Below are 14,547 nucleotides of genomic sequence, written 5' to 3'. Positions count from 1 at the left end.
TGGTTGCAAGTTTTCAATTTTTGGATTAGTATTGGGCCAACCCTTTTCAATGTAGTAAAGAACTCGAGAAAGTGTTGGATCTTTAACCGTCCAACCTTTAATATCTGCTGTGGAAACTGAGATTGGTTCATTGGCTCCATCAATAGAACTGTTTCGGCAGGTTGTGGAATTGATTCTGGTTTTCCTGGCAATGGTAATCTGCTTAAGGCATCCGCATTGGCATGGGACTTTGTCAGTTTGAATCTTAATGTATATTTGTATGTACCTAATTTCAGTGCCCAACGTTGGATTCTAGCTGATGCTTGGCTAGGCACAAGTCTGTCCTCATTAATAAGACCCAGCAATGGCTTATGGTCTGTTACCAATGTGAAATGTCTACCATAAATGTAAGACTGAAATCGCGTTACTCCGAAAACGCATGCCAAACCTTCTTTCTCAATTTGCGAATACTTTTTTTCCGCTTCTGCAAGTGTTCTAGATGCAAATGCGATTGGTCTTTCTGTACCGCCCCAATTCCATATTGAGATGCATCACACGATAATATTATTTTCTTTTTTGGATCATAATGTGCAAGTACTCTGCAGGAAAGTAGCAATTCCTTTGATTTATCAAAAGTAGATTGTTCTAAATTTGTTCAGTTCCAAGCTTTATCCTTACGAAGTAAGGCATATAACAGAGCAATTAAGTGTGTTGGATAAGTTTGGTGAAAACTTCATAATAAGATAATAATCCCAAATAAGCTCTCAGTTCTGTCAAGTTTTGAGACGCTGGAGCATCTTTAATTGCTCTCACTTTGGCGTTTGTGGGATGCAATCCCTCTTTGTCGATCAGGTGTCCCAAATAACCAACAGATTTAACCATAAAAACACACTTACTCTTTTTTAGACGAAGTCCAGCATCTGCCAGTCGCTTTAGGACGGTTTCAAGAGTTTCGAAATGCTCAAAGTCATTCTTTCCTGTAATTAATATATCGTCCAGGTATACTGTAACACCTTTAATTCCATGTAATAGTCCTTCCATGACACGCTGGAAAATCGCTGGTGCTGAAGAGACTCCAAACGGCAACCGTGTATATTGTAAAGTCCCTTTTGAGTGTTGATTACAACATATTTTTGAGAATCTTTATCCAAGAGTAATTGTTGGTACGCTTGTGACATATGTCCAATTTAGTAAATTTTTCTTCGGGGCAAAGGATACTGATCAACTTTGGCTGCTTTATTTACAGTAATTTTGTAGTCACCACAGATCCTAATGGTAGATTTATCTGCCTTAAGTACCGGAACTATTGGTGCAGCCCAGTCTGAAAACTGTATAGGTTCAATAATGCCTTCTCGTTGTAAGCGATCAAGTTAGTCATCTACTTTCTGTCGCAAAGCATACGGAACATTTCTGGCTTTGCAAAATTTTGGCATTGTCTCTTTATCAACATACATTTTTGCTTCAGTACCCTTAAGGGTACCTAGTTCATCTTTAAATATTTCTTGGTATTTACCAAGCAGTGAACTTAAATCTAATTGGTTTATTACCTTGATTTGTTGCCAGTCCAACTTTATAAACTGAAGCCAGTCTCGACCAATTAGGGTAGGTCCATCTGTTCGCACAATCGTTAACGGTAATATTGTAGTAGTACTCTGGTATGTAACTTCAGCATTAATTTTACCCAAAACATCCATTATTTGTCCAGTGTACGTACGTAGCTTAACTGACGATGGTTCAAGTTTTCTTTCAGGCCATAATTGCCTAAATTTCATCTGCGACATTATTGATACCGAGGCTCCTGTGTCAATTTCCATTTCAGTATCCAAACCATCTAACAGTATCTTAACTTTCATAGGTGGAGGACTAGACGTGGTCTTTATTCCAAATAATTCTTCATACATTTCTGTAGCTATGTTGCTTGGTTCATCGCTTGGCTCATCTGCCACAACATTTTTAACTGTTTGGGGCTTCCCCTTCTTTTTGCTAAGACAAACAGATTGAATGTGTCCTACCTTGTTACAATAATGGCAAGTTGTTTGCTTAAAATAACATTTGTCTGGCAAATGGTTATTCTTTCCACAGTGAAAACATGGTTTCGACTTCTTATTTGTATTTGACATAACTAGTTTTTATGGCTTCATAAGATTATGTTAACACAATATATGTGCATAAATTGCAATATTATAGCATAATTATCGAATTTTAAAAAGTGGACATTTTTGCCATTTTTCGAAATAATTCCTTTTTTCCCCCGCATTGAAATTTTCGAAAAATGGCAAAATTTCGACCCTTTTATTTGTTTACATAACTAGTTACTATGGCTCTATAAGATGATGTTAACACAATATATATACATAAATGACAATATAATAGCATAATTATTGGATATTAAAAAGTGAACATTTTGCAAATTTTCGAAAAATTCCTTCGGTCCCCAGCAGTGAAATTTTCGAAAAATGGCCAAATACTTACCCTTTTATTTTTTGACTTAACTAGTTTTTATGTCTCCATAAGATGATGTTAACACAATATATGTGCATAAATTGCAATATTATAGCATACTTATTGAATTTTAAAAAGAAGAAAATTTGGCAATTTTTCTAAAAAATTCCTTTGGTCCCCCGCAGTGAATTTTTCGAAAAATGTCAAAATTTAGACCTTTTTATTTTTTTACACAACTAGTTACTATATGGCTTTATAAGATGATGTTACCATAATATATGTGCATAAATGGCAATATTATAGCATAATTCTTGAAGTTTAAAAAGTGGAAATTTTGGACTTTTTGTAAGCAATTTTGTTTACATTTTCAACTGCAGCTGCAGAGGTTGGCTGCGCCAGATCTCTTACATTTCTTGTTGCAGTTTCGATGCTAGTTGCAATTTCAACAGCTTTTTCCAGTGTCAGTGCTTTTTCTGCCAAAAGACCAAATTCTGTGATTACGGACGCCAAAAACTAGACGATCTCGTAACATTGTATTGAGCGAGGCTCCAAAGTTACAGAATTCTGCCATCGATCGAAGCGATGCCATAAATTCAGGCACTGTTTCATTATCACGTCGAAAGCGTGAGTTGAATTTGTATCGCTGTACAATTTCACTAGGCACTGGACTGTGATGCCCATTCATAGCTGTTACCAGCTCATCGAATGTTTTATCCTTGGGTTTTTCTGGTGTAACCAAATTTCGTAAAAGCTTATAAGATGATGGGCCAATAACTGTTAACAGTGTTGCTTGTTTCTTCTCCTCTGTAGTAATTTCTTTTGCCTTGAAATACAAGTTACTTACTTACTTATTTGTTTTCATAGCTATCCCCAATATTGGGGACATTTCGCCGTCATTGACATTATGTTGACATAGCACAACTTTTCTTAATTTTATGAGAGACGTTAATTTTGATGAGAAGGTCATGGAACACTAATTAATTTTAAAAACAACTAAAAACCTGGGACCTGTAACCCTGACGGGTACTCTCCCTCCGGGTCAAAGGGATCCCGAAACTCATCGGTGGGCAGGGGCGCTCATCTCCCTGTTCAGGACTATTCCTGATGATTACCCAACCTATTTACATTTAAAATTAAAATTAAACATCAAGACATAACTTAATCAACTTAATGACTACTGGACATAGTAGTTATTGTCTTCTATAAAAGATGCTGGAAGCACTTCCTTATAGTCTTCTCGGTCTAGTTGACTAGCGTTTATAGTTCTCTGAAGTATACTTGGGCTCGGTCTTCCTATCAATTTACTTTTTTGGTCATAAAATGTAAGAACTTCGCAGGGATCATAGTTCTGTCTCCGAATACAGTGTGAAATCCAGTTAGATTGCTGTTGTTGGTAGAATATCGTGTTGGTTATTGCGTAGAGCCTCTGGTTATTGACAACGTACCGCCAATCAGTTTCCTGTTGTTCTTCTTCTTCCTCAGACTCTAGTCTAAAGTCTAAACGCTCAACAAACTGTGACCAATCTTCCCTTCCTTCAATAAATTCTTCAATTTTGCCAATAAGGGCCATTCTCGTCGCCACTGTAGTGTAATGTACCGATTTACAATACAAATAAGTGAGAGAGAGACAAGTTCTGTTATAGTTGAAAGCTAGCACTGAAGTGTTTATTCTTTATTCTACATTTACTATATATTATAATAACAATATCGGTAATGGGTAATTAATCTGTCAAGGTGGAATGTTTAGTGGTCTAAGCAGAGGGTCTACTTTAGCCATTAGTGACCATTAAGTAGCCAGGGTTATATAGAAGTGGGTTAACATAATATATATGGTAACAGGTGAAGGAAGTTTAAATAATTGGTAGCAAGTAATATTAATCAAGTTCAATACATTACACTTTTCATTTAATCTTAACAGTAAAGTTAATCTTTCTGATTGCGTGGAGATGGATTGTGATGCATTTAAAAAAGCAATGATCAGAGATGAAGATGGTGGAATTCTAGGAGGATCACGGCCTGGTTATGTTATTCCTGATTCTCCATACGAGTGGGATAGAGATCCGAGACGTGGACTTAAAATTCCTTATGATGAAAAATGTCCACATAAAGGTTGGTTGTCTGCTTTAATGTTGAATTTTAGCTTTTGTAAACTGTGATTCTTCCCTAAATCTTTCCTCCTATTAAAGTTGCACTCTTGAAACAAGACCAGTCCATTCACCGAGACTGGGCACGCAATTTTATTGTGGCATCCCTTTTTTGAAGAGTAGGAGAATCACTGTGTTGTAGCTGTGATCTTTTATATAATCTGCTCTTTTCATTAAGGATATGTACAGGAAGATTATTCCATAAGGTTGATGCTCTATAATTAAACATTCTCTTTCCATAAATATTGTTCCATGCTGGAACATTTAGAGTTTTTGTTGATTGACTTCTTTTATTTTTTGTGTGAAAAGTGTCCATAAATTTGAATAGATTTGTTAAATAAGATGGTGCTAAACCCTGTAGGCATTTAAATAGCATAATTAATAAATCATTTTCCCATCTGTCATGGACACTCTTCCATTTTAGTGAGGACATCAATTCTGTTATAGGGGTGTACATATCAGCATAAAGAATGATTCTAGCTACTCTATTTTGAAGTACTTGAAGACGATTAACAAGTTCTAAGTTACAATTTGACCAAACATTACTACAGTAATCAAAACAAGGTAATACTATTGCATTAGCAAGTAGTCTTAAAGCAAAATTTGGAATATAATATCTTAATCTACGAATAATACCGATATGTTGTGATACTCTAGAAGCTACTTGTTCAACATGCTGTTTCCATGACATAAGTGAATCAAATGTAAGTCCAAGATATTTAAAATTGTCAACTCTTTCGACATCATTGCCATTAATAGAAAGAGAAATATGGGTTCCAGAAGATCCAAACGATCAGTTCATGCCAACTCCTGACTCCAGCATTTATGGCGAGAACTATTTTGATCGCGATTGGCAGACTCTTTGGATACTTATACGTGGTAGTGACCCAATTGACATCATCACTACACCGGTTATAATGGTTGACTTTGGTGTGGCTCCTGTTGATGTTTTCTATGAAGAAGATCTTGTTAACAATCTTGCCAGTTTGGTATATATAATAAGTAAATAGCTTTCTTTAACCATATTAAAGTATCACATAATCTATCCAGATTTCTTCTTTTTTCAGTTTCATATGTTTAGAAATGAGTTGAATTTTATTTAATTACCTATTCTTTTAATATCTAAACAATAATTAATATTTTTTCCTTACAGGCAATTCAACCCTTGAACATGATGAGTTAGTTAACCTTCAAGCAGAAATTGTTAATGCAGCACAAACCGGTACTTTGTACGAGAGTCTTGAAGTTGAGGTTATTAGCAATGACCGATCCTTCTCCCCCAGCTGAAGACCCAACAAGGGGTGTGAGAGCAACAAATACAACAGGAGGTCCAAGTACAGGCAATGAAACGTAAGTCACATTTTAAGAAGTAATGAGTTGAAGTAGAGTTTTCTGTAGAGTTACTGTAGTATAGAACTGGCTTGTATCGTCTTGTCCAAAGTCTTAAATTGTATTCTCATGTGTGGCGTGCAACAAACATAACCATAATGCCTATATCATTACAAACCAACATAACTAATTGGTTCACAGGTATTCTGAGAAGCAAGCTGAAGAAGAGGCATCTAGTGACCCAAAGCACAATGAGTATACGTTTACGGCTGATGCTATGGAGAACCATCCATTTGAGGTTCAGCCTTGCATCTCTATATTGGATACCAGTGTAGGTTTTAACACAATTCTTTCTAAACTCCAATATACTGTAGGCTATCAAGCTTTGGTAATACACCATAGGTTTGATACAAATATTCTACAAAAAAAAGGAATTATTCAATGATTTTTTGATTTTTTCAGGCTGAAATTGTGCAAAATCTGGGACATTCTTCACATCCATGGAAAATGCCCAGGAGTATCTGATGCAGAGCTCGTCAGCAACAACACTGTAGATATAATCCATGGCTGGGCCAACTTCACTGATCTTGCCATTAATCTGTCGGGAAGTGGTTACTTCTTTGAATTCAGCATTGTTTATTCCAACTCATCCACGCTAGAAGGTATCAACTCAACAGAGTTTTCTGTCATTGAGGGTGTTTTCCACATATCAATCGCAGATCAACAGTAAAAGTTTTGGAGAAATTTAATGTTCAGTTTAATCTAATTGAAGATTTTACAACGGATATTGCAGAACATCTGGATTCCAAGGTTGGTGATTTTTTAATTAATTATAAGTCATTTTCAAATTGTCAATGCAGTTCTCTCTCTAATTAACCATCCATCTTCTATTTAATACTGCATTATAATTCAAAAATCACCATCAATTGTAGACTAGTGACGTATCCAATCTAAGAGCAACTTCTTTTTGAAGACTACAGTCCATTTCAAATATTCAATGCAGGTCTCCCTCTATTTAACCCACTACCTTCTATTAATACTTCCCCCTACCCCAATTTTAAAAGCATCTTCAATTGTAGACTATCGTATCCACTCTAAGAGCAACTTATGTTGAAGACTAGCCAAAGTACCTACAAGTCGACACTCCCATAAAAATCCAATTACAGACTACTTTCAAATTTGATTTCATCGGCTGTATAAATCACCTCAAATTAAAGACAACCTCCAGAACAATTGGATAAATATTGGTCAAACATTGGTCAAACAAGGATAAATATAATATTCTAGGCTTTTCCTTAGGCTTTTTGTCTGGCACTTACTTGTTTTGGGTTCAGACAGTCTTTAAGTTGTGTTAAAATACTTCTATAAGGGAACATATTAAGTGGATTGTTTTTAATAACAGATAATGATCACAAATCACAGGAGATCAGGAAAGTGCTAGATATGCACAAGCATGTGATGCGGTATATGCCCAAAATAAAAAGCAGGCAGCAGAGACTTCGAGGCCACAAGAACAGCCAATAGCCAAGGACATATCAACCTTAAAAAATTATAATGCAATTGCTGTAGTTGCGGGTGAAAACGTTTTAAACACGGCACATCTTTTTTTAAAAAAAATAGGCATTGTTGCTGGTACAATGCAAACTTCACTCTCACAAAGCATAAACACCTTAAAAACCAGAATCTCGCCAAAACCTAGATTATCTCAAAATATTTCCTGCCCTTTATATAGTCCGTACAGCTTATTACCCACACAGTACATATCTTTTACTTACCTGTTCTGCCAGTAGGTAATTGAAAAATCAGCAAATTTTGTCAAATTAACAAGTGGCAACACTTGTACAGGTAAGAAGAATAAGAAAACCTAATTTTTTTTAATTAATTATTTTATTGTGTTTTTCTATAGGAGATAACCCAGAAGCCTAGAAGTAGAAATGAATACTTTTACAGGTAAGCTTTAATATAGTTTATAAACAAAGTATGTAAAATGAGAATACTTCTTTTGCTAATAGAAGAGACAATTCCAGAGTGCCATAAAATCAAGACCATATATTTGTTGGTTCTAAACATGGAAAAAAATTTTATGGTAGATCTTAAGTTCTTCAATGCAATCAGTGCAATCAAAGTACTTAATGTACAGATAGATATTAGGAATATATTAAATTGTTAACTTTTCATTTATTATTGATCAGCAGATGAAACTTTTAAAGAAGAAGAAAACATCACAGGTAAGCTTATAAAACATTACTAATAAAAATCTATACCAGCTGGTGCTGAGGTGAGGTGAAATTAAGATTGACTCTTTCTATGAAGTTCTTTTTTAGTGTTAAAATTAATTAATCCATGTCCCATTTTCCATTCCAATCTGTCCCTGTGTCATAAGAAATGTTTAAGAGTTGTGCAACTGTAGATGCCGGAAATGGCACTTATCAGACACAAATTAGATTTTCGTAAACATTACATTCTTAACATTTTATTGTTGTTTATCAGCAGATGATGCTGATAGTTATGGACAACTAGAAATTGCCACAACATCAGGTAAGTCTACTACAATATTAGCAGCAAAACATTTGAAAACACAAATGTACAATGTATCAAGAACGAAAATGTATAAAATATTAATGTTATAAATTGTTTTTGTTTACTACTATAGGAGATGACCTATACAACCATGACGATCTCACAGGTAAGTTTATATTTAAAAAGGTTCGTTCTTCACATGCCAAAGAGCATTCAATTGGTTAAAGAGCAGTGCATATATATGATTAGACTGGGTTCCAGCCCGTAAATAGTAAAGATAAATAATTTGGCACATATGATATGATAACCTACGTCATTCTTATCGGATGTTTGCGGGCATGCAAATCGATTTCTTCACATATTTCCCCAGTGCGTAAATCTGAGTATTATATTATACGTATAAAACGCCAAATGTGCCAAAATTTACGGGCTGGAACCCAGTCTAATATAGGATGGATGTCTGAGGTTGTCATATGTACCTGTAGGCCTATACTTCTGTATTTAAGCATTTTAATTGGAATATTGTTGAACATTAAAGGGTAAGAGATCAATATAGTGTTATTTTTGAACAAGTACAGTACTACAGTAGTTATAAAATATGGGCCGGTTGTTGGTCGCAAATATTCAATTTCTCGATTCCAAGTGGATAGCTGTTATGTGACATCAAAATAGGACAAATTTAGGACAAATACATCTGTAAGAGATGATAGAATAATTGCATTTTTGTTTTTCTCATTTTGCAGGCAAGAAAGAGGTAGCGAAATTGTTGACATCAAATCCTGGATTCTCAATTCAAAATTGGATAATTATAAGGATGAAAGTTAAGAATGAAAAAATGATGCTGATTTTAAAAGGTTTGAAAATAGATATAACATAACGTATGTTAACGTTCTGATTGATATACTTGTTTTTAATAGTGTTACCATATCAATTTGTCAGGCTGTTGCACCTAAGGGCGCGTTTATACAACACGCTATTACACGCATATTCAACACGCCTACGAGAAGTGTGTTCTATAACATCGAAGAGATTCCGTGTAATGAGATTTTAATTGCAAAAAAGGCTACTTGGCTGAATCCTAACATTTTGTGGATTCCCGGTTGCTGTTATTATTATAAATAATAGTGTAATTTGATATTTGGGCTACAATAGTCTATAGATTATAGCATGGTTTAATTAGTTTAAACTAATTGATACATGGTTATATACTACAAGTTGATCAATTTGGAAATGTTTGCAATATTAAAAGTGTAATTTGATATTTGGGCTACAATAGTCTATAGCATGTATTAATTAGTTTAAACTAATTGATTCCGTAAATCTTCTAATTGTAACCCTGGGTTATTATTTTTTGATTGCTTTTTAGGGTGGGTTACTATTAGAAGTGGGGGGTGGGGGAAAGAAAGGGGATTACTATTGGAGTAGTGGGTTATTATTACTAATCTTAAATTAGGCACCTGAAAATAGTAAGGCACCTGAAAATAGTAACCCACCCCAACTTTTCCGGTCAGCAAATCATAGAAAAATAATAAAACAGTACGAATAAATAAATTTGTTTGAACTTTATTTTATAAACTCAAAAACACTCAGTCCTCTCGAGATCAACATGCATTATCTCCTTATTTTCAAAATATTGCTGCATAATAAACGACCAGTCTTAATGTCATTTTTTCAATAGTTTTTGTGACTCTAATAATAACCTCCCCCATGGGTTACTAGTAGTTGTAGTGGGTTATTATTATAGATTGACTTATAAGTTGGGTTACTACTAGAAGGGGGGTTACTATTAGAATTGACGGTACATGGTATAATACAAGCTGATCAATTTGGAAATGTTCACAATATTAAAGTGTAATTTATTAAGTTATTCAGTGATTAAATATTTCAAAGTATTTCAGCTAGAATGTCAATGTTTCTAATTTATTTTTCTTTACATGATCATTTATTTATACATAAAAATCATCACATATAAGACAAGAACAATTGTCCTGTAATTGATCCTGCTGGAGATAGATTTCATACATGTTAAAAACGTCAAATGTTTTTAAAAAAATTACCGGTATGAATATGAAAATATGAAGCACAATTAGTGTAGTATGTTCCTTAATAAAATTCTTAAAATTAATACTGTAACAGACTGAAATTAGGAACTATCCAGTGTATGTTAGATTCAATTAATAGTATTCCTAACACAGTACATTACTGTAGCAGCTTTGAGCGAGTAGCCAGATTTCTAATTCTTACATGATTGTACAGTAGAATCAATAAAATAATCCAATACTTTTACTGGATTTGGACATCAGATGAATCTCTGATGAATCTAAAGATGTTAAAAACCACATGGACAATTGTTATTTAAATATTTTCAACGTCATGACAATACAAATTACATATTTAGAATATGACATCAACTAAGAACAATATAGCCATAGAAAATGAGAAAAACTGCAACCAGCTGCCCAAGAACATTTACTCCATCAACACATCAGACACTAGGCCTATATGAAAAGGAAAAAGACATTATTAATGTTAACACAACGAGTACCAGACAACATAACTCTTTTGGGATCATTTCAGCCACCAGTTATTGCGGCCGTCAGTTATGCCAGTACATTTTTTTTTAAATTTATTTTACATGTGCCAATAAGTATGTGTGATTTTTATAAATAAAGTTGTTTTGTTTCCGTTTTGGTTTTATTCTGCAAATTGTGGTTTTTTAAATGTTGGAAATTAGTTTATTTATTATTAGTTACCATTACCAATATTAATAATTAATATTCATTTTATCGATAACAGGATTATGGTTTCTGTATCAAGTTATAAACTCCAAGTGCATAAGAAATGAAGAAGTACAATTAAAAAAACGGGAAATATTGTGTTTATGAGATGAGCCTTGTTGTTTGGGGTATCATGTATAATAATGATATGCAGAAATAAGAAAAGACGTAAACAAAAGAAATATACGATTAATTATTATAATTAATCATTAAAACTAGATGTTAGATTAGTAAAATTTGTTTTGTATTAAGACACATTGATTAGTATTTATCGGCTGTTTAATAATTAATTAATATTTACTATATTCATAAAAACATTGCGCGGCTGATACTTGACTAGATACTAAACTAGTTTAATGGCCATTTAGTTCTGTGTTTATTTATGGCTATTTGGAGGCCTCCTTTTGTTTGGTGCGCATACAAAAGTGGGCCCGATCATCCGTTTAACACCCATACGCGAATCCTGGGCGAATATCTACTAGGCCTAGGCCTATTCTAGGCCTACCTAGCTAGGCTTAGGCTAGGGCCTAGCCTAGGCCTACCTAGCTAGGCTTAGGGCCTAGCCTAAGAAAGATAAGCTAAATAGGCCTAGCTAGGCCCCTAGGCTAGTTATTTTATTTTGGCCCTAATTAATAGCGATATACAGTACTATGCGGCGACTATAATAGGCTAGGCCTAACCTTTTAGCTTAGCTGACTAGGCCTATATATGCAACTAGTTTTTAAAATTGGTACCAACTCACCTCACGCCCAGCCAGGCGGCAAAGGCCGCATCACTTAGACCTAGGCTAGGCCTTCTAGGCCTAGAATAGAAGACACCGACAACAAATTAAAAGACATGCCTCTAGGACCTAGAATTATTTATAAATTTGGTGAAACAGAATTTAACCATTTAATTATTTTGTTTTATATAAATTGTAGCCTTAAGGATTGACAGAAAATAAACTTAGATAGGGGTCAATCGGTTGATTTTACTTCCCTACTCCCCTTAGCACAGCGATTGTGGTATGAAAACGTTAAGGGGAAAGACAAAAAGTGTTATATCTGCCATTTTACCTACAAAATAAAAAAAAAGTTTGTATCGTAATTGGAATCATTAACATATATGTTGAAACGCAAAAAAGAATATATTTAGCCGATATTTTGGTTTAAAACGGTTGGAATACCATCTTTCCCACTACACCTGTACAAACCCATTTGCATAACAACGCCGACATACCACCAACGATGAGATATAAATTCTTTTCTAAGCACGTGACGAAGAGAACTATAATTCCTTTTTTTCTGACATTCAATTGTTAGTCATTCGCGGCGGTCAACGCGCCACACTGTTGAATTTTGATGTTGTTAATCTTTTACATTATATTATCCTAAATTAACCTGACTCTCTAAATATCTCTCTTTCAAAATAAAAGAAAAGCATTTTATATTTATTTTAAAAAAAGAAATCCGTAGAGATTCGAACCCCAGCCAGTAGAGCTGAGAGAATTCAATCCAAACGATAGTTACTAGAGCACTACCCGTTATGCCACAATGTACACGAGTAATAAAAGGTGACAATAGTATAGTCTTATACGCGCTTCATATTACGTCATTCTAATCGTTACGTCATAAATTTGCATATTCATGACGTAATTTTGAGGAAACGAATCTAGTTTTAACCTTGCTATTAACCAGAGGGCCGGATAGCTCAGTTGGTAGAGCGTCGTGGAACACGATTATCGTGGGTTCAAACCCCATGCCGGTCGGTGGAAAAGAGTTAAAGCTATGCGAGCTTCTGTGTTTGGGGTTCACAGATTTAAAACGTCCCCCTTTCCACCACACATTATGAGGCAATAACATCAAAGCATCTGATGTGTGGTACCCCCAAGGCTGTGAGAGAGCCTTACCGTGCTAGAGGCAAGGGAGCACACCATCATTTTTTTTGGCTTCCCGCCTCTTTCCGATCTCGTAAATTTTATGTTTGGCGCCCTCAATTTTAAGAACACCTAAGTTATGTCAGAAAATTAGGAACAAATAAATAGAAATGTGTAAAGATGCCGATGCCTAGCCTGGCTAGTGTATTCTCTCTATTTATTTAAATACATATGCATTATTGTAATAAATAATTTCACAATTTCTGTGTGAATTATTAACTTTGAACAAACGAACATTATTCCAAACCATGTACTACATTTTACTGTGTTTGATCATGAATAAATGAAATGAATTAAGTGAATAATTGATCATGAGAAATCAAAACAACTGATACAATGAATTAAATGATGAACAACAGCAGCCATCCAACCAACCCATTGATTGCTACTCTTATACAAAATTGATCAGTTGGTATGCGGTGCGTTATTATGCAAATGAGTTGGTGCAGGTGTAGTGGGGAAGACGGTATTGTTATTCATTGCGGTCAACACGCCACACTGTTGAATGTTGATATTGTTAATTATTCAAATCTTGTAAGAAAAACTATTTCTCCGGGCGGGAACCTAGCAGATCCCCTCATTTAGTTTGAAAGAAATCTCGAAAAGAAATCCATCTGGAAAAGATCTACACACATGTTCTAGCTATTCCAAATCCATTATAAAAATAATACCATTTATAATGCAAATGGCGAATGTAAAAAAAAACAGACGTTAAGGCGAATCGCAAAATTATATTTGTTGACAAATGTTATGGACATTTTAATTCACGTTCATTCCCGTGATATAGTATAGTTTAAACTACACACTGTTCTAGCTATTCCAAATCCAGTATAAATTATAATACCATTTATAATGCGATGTAGGCCTAGGCCTAGGCCTAAATGGCGAATGTTAAAAAAACAGACGTTAAGGCGAAATAGTAAAATTATATTTGTTGACAAATTTGAAATTTTAATTCACGACTGCTTTAATCTCACTCTTCCCTGATATAGTGTAGTCAAAACTACTATCACACATGTTCTAGCTATTCTAAATCCACTAAAAAATAATAATACCATTTATAATTTGCAATGTAAATGGCGAATGTTAAAAAAACAGACGTTAAGGCGAAATAGTAAAAGGAGCTGTCCCAAATTAAACGAGGGGTTCTACTATAATATAAATGTAGGCCTACACTATAATAGCTTATGAGAAGAAAAATTTACTACACAAATGTTATAATGTAAAAGAAAAATACTAGTATCAAGTTTTTTTTTAAAAATAACTTAGGCGCACTTTTAGTAAAAAAAATGTTGTAAATGTATAGTAGAACCATAGGCATCATATTTTGAAAAATAAAAAATGTCCAAATCATCTAAAATTCTAGTAAATTACCCAATTTTTATACTAAAGATAAATAAATACATATAGAATTATTGTACCAAATTTGAACAAAATTGAA

At 34.2% G+C, this 14,547-nt stretch overlaps 2 long non-coding RNA genes across 2 annotated transcripts; both read left to right on the top strand.

Annotated features, from left to right (window-relative positions):
* Positions 1-5,722: 5,722 nt before the first annotated feature.
* LOC144845656 (uncharacterized) lies at positions 5,723-6,236 on the top strand. Its single transcript, XR_013612580.1, has 3 exons — positions 5,723-5,915; positions 6,096-6,192; positions 6,225-6,236. It is a non-coding gene; the product is annotated as an uncharacterized LOC144845656 (long non-coding RNA).
* A 282-nt stretch (positions 6,237-6,518) lies between these two features.
* LOC144844505 (uncharacterized) lies at positions 6,519-8,122 on the top strand. Its single transcript, XR_013612435.1, has 3 exons — positions 6,519-6,704; positions 7,801-7,844; positions 8,087-8,122. It is a non-coding gene; the product is annotated as an uncharacterized LOC144844505 (long non-coding RNA).
* Positions 8,123-14,547: the final 6,425 nt, after the last annotated feature.

Source organism: Antedon bifida, chromosome 6 (genome assembly GCF_963402885.1).
Source record: "Antedon bifida chromosome 6, ecAntBifi1.1, whole genome shotgun sequence".
In the NCBI taxonomy this organism is placed as follows: Eukaryota; Metazoa; Echinodermata; class Crinoidea; order Comatulida; family Antedonidae; genus Antedon; species Antedon bifida.
Note: the sequence above shows the minus strand (reverse complement) of the source record. Positions and strands in the feature narration are given on the sequence as shown.